The sequence below is a fragment of the Arachis ipaensis genome, chromosome B05 (genome assembly GCF_000816755.2).
Source record: "Arachis ipaensis cultivar K30076 chromosome B05, Araip1.1, whole genome shotgun sequence".
In the NCBI taxonomy this organism is placed as follows: domain Eukaryota; kingdom Viridiplantae; phylum Streptophyta; class Magnoliopsida; order Fabales; family Fabaceae; genus Arachis; species Arachis ipaensis.
The window spans coordinates 27,776,583-27,779,460 of NC_029789.2; positions in this window are offsets into that span (position 1 = coordinate 27,776,583).

The following is a 2,878-nucleotide window of genomic DNA, read 5'->3' on the forward strand; positions in this document are numbered from 1 at the left end:
GTAGACATCTAGGGATTTCCAGCAATATATAATAGTCCATACTTTGGCTAAGAATAGATGACGCAAACTGGTATTCAACGCCAGCTCTTTGCCCAAATCTGGCGTCCAGCGCCAGAAAAGGAGCCAAAACCAGAGTTGAACGCCCAAACTGGCACAAAAGCTGGCGTTCAACTCCAGAAAGGACCTCTACACGTGCAACACTCAAGGCCAGCCCAAGCACACACCAAGTGGGCCCCGGAAGTGGATTTATGCATCAATTACTTACTTCTGTAAACCCTAGTAGCTAGTTTATTATAAATAGGACCTTTTACTATTGTATTAGACAATCTTGGAACGCATTGTTCTTAGACCATGGGGGCTGGCCACACGGCCATGCCTGGACCTTCACTTATGTATTTTCAATGGTAGAGTTTCTACACTCCATAGATCGATAAAATAGATGACAAGAAAAGTAAAGAGAGCAACTAAAGAAAGTAACTAATGAAGAGAGACATTCATGGCAAGGTTTGAGATCATATACTTTCTATCCTAGTCATTAATCATAACAATACTTAACAAGAATTTATCTTATTACGTCATCTCAAACATTGGAAGAAGGTATCATATTATCTTCCATAAGAGAAAGTCTAATAAGACTAGCTAATCTCAATCCAAAAGTCCTAATCAACTTACTAATTAAATTAGCAAAAGATTAGCGTCAATGGAAACAATATTCCAAAAGTCCTAATCAACTCAGTAATTAAATTAGCAAAAGATTAGCGTCAATGGAAACAATATTAGCTAACAACTCTAGATCACCAACATAAGTTGGGTTTTCATGACTCAAGATTGCCCAATTACTCTTTTCAAGCCAGGAATGCTCAAAATCTACTCTAAAGCCCAACCAAGCATTTTGTCAAACACTTGGTGGGTACAAAGGGAAAGCATGGTAAATAAGCAAAAATAGTAAAATCTACCAACTACAATTTGCAAGGATACAAGAAATCAACAATAGCAATCAAGATCAACATAAAAGAACATGGAAACATAAAAATTGCATTAAAGAAAATTGAGATCCAACAAGGTTCATGAACATGAGAGCAACAAAATAAAGGAAATGATCAAGAGGAACTAAGAACATTAAGATGTAATAACAAGAAATTAACAAGGGAAAACTAAATCAAAATAAGAATTAAAAGTTGGATTTAAGAAAATTAAACCTAAACTACCCTAAATTCTAGAGAGAAGAGAGAGCTTATCTCTCTAGAATTCTACCTAAAACATGATAAAAACTAAAACTATGACTACTTAGTTCATTCCCCCTTCAATCCTTGAGTTCAATAGCATCAGAAATGGGTTAGATTTGGCCCAAAATGAGCTGCAAAATCGCTGGGGGCGATTTCATTAAAGTGGACCCACGGGCAGAATCGGCGCGCGCGCACATGGCGCGTGCGCACCCCTGAACGTGAAGCAACATATGGCAAAATTTATATCATTTCGAAGCCTCAGATGTTAGCTTTACAACGCAACTGGAACTGTCTCATTTGGACCTCTGTAGCTCAAGTTATGGTCGTTTGAGTGCGAAGAGGTCAGGCTTGACAGCTTTACGGTTCCTTCATTTCTTCATGAGTTCTCCCACTTTGCATGCTTTTTGATGAGCGGATAATTTATACGCTTTTTGACATTGTTTTTAGTATGTTTTTAGTAGGATCTAGTTACTTTTAGGGATGTTTTCATTAGTTTTTATGTTAAATTCACATTTCTGGACTTTACTATGAGTTTGTGTGTTTTTCTGTGATTTCAGGTATTTTCTGGCTGAAATTGAGGGACTTGAGCAGAAATCAGATTCAGAGGTTGAAGAAGGACTGCTGATGCTGTTGGATTCTGACCTCCCTGCACTCAAAGTGGATTTTCTGGAGCTACAAAACTCGAAATGGCGCGCCTCTAATTTCGTTGGAAAGTAGACATCCAGGGCTTTTGTTGTTCTTGGTAAGTCTTCTTGTTTGATCTTGATGATTTTTTTGTTTTGTGTCTTTTATTGTTTTTCATATGCATTTTTGAATTCTTAGTGTCTAAGCATTAAAGAATTCTAAGTTTGGTGTCTTACATGTTTTCCTTGCATTAAAAATTTTTCAAAAATATGTTCTTGGTGTTCATCATGATCTTCATAGTGTTCTTGGTGTTCATCTTGACATTCATAGCATTCTTGCATGCATTCATTGTTTTAATCTAAAAATTTCATGCATTGCACCATTTTTCTTGTTTTTCTCTTGCATCATAAAAATTCAAAAATCAAAAAATATCTTTCCCTTTTTCTCTCATCAAATTCGAAAATTTGAGTTGACTTTTTCAAATCAAATTTTCAATTTGAAAATCTTATCTTTTTCAAAATCTTTTTCAAAAATTAAATCTTTTTCAAAAATTAAATCTTTTTCAAAATTCTTAGTTATTTTCGAAAATTCCAAAAATATTTTTCAAAAATATTTTTCTTATTTTTATACCAAATTTTCGAAAATAACAATAACAATTAATGTTTTGATTCAAAAATTTCAAGTTTGTTACTTGCTTGTTAAGAAAGATTCAAACTTTGAGTTCTAGAATCATATCTTGTGATTTCTTATGAATCAAGTCATTAATTATGTTTTTAAAAATCAAATCTTTTTCAAAAACTAATTTCTATCATATCTTTTAAAAAATATCTTCTTATCTTGCCTTTTTCAAAAAGTTGGTTTCAAAATATCTTTTCTAACCTCCTAACTTCTTATCTTTTCAAAATTTGTTTCAACTAACTAACTAACTTTTTGTTTGTTTCTTAACTTTTTCAAAACTACCTAACTAACTCTCTCTCTCTAATTTTCGAAAATATCTTCCCTCTTTTTCAAAATTTCTTTTTAATTTA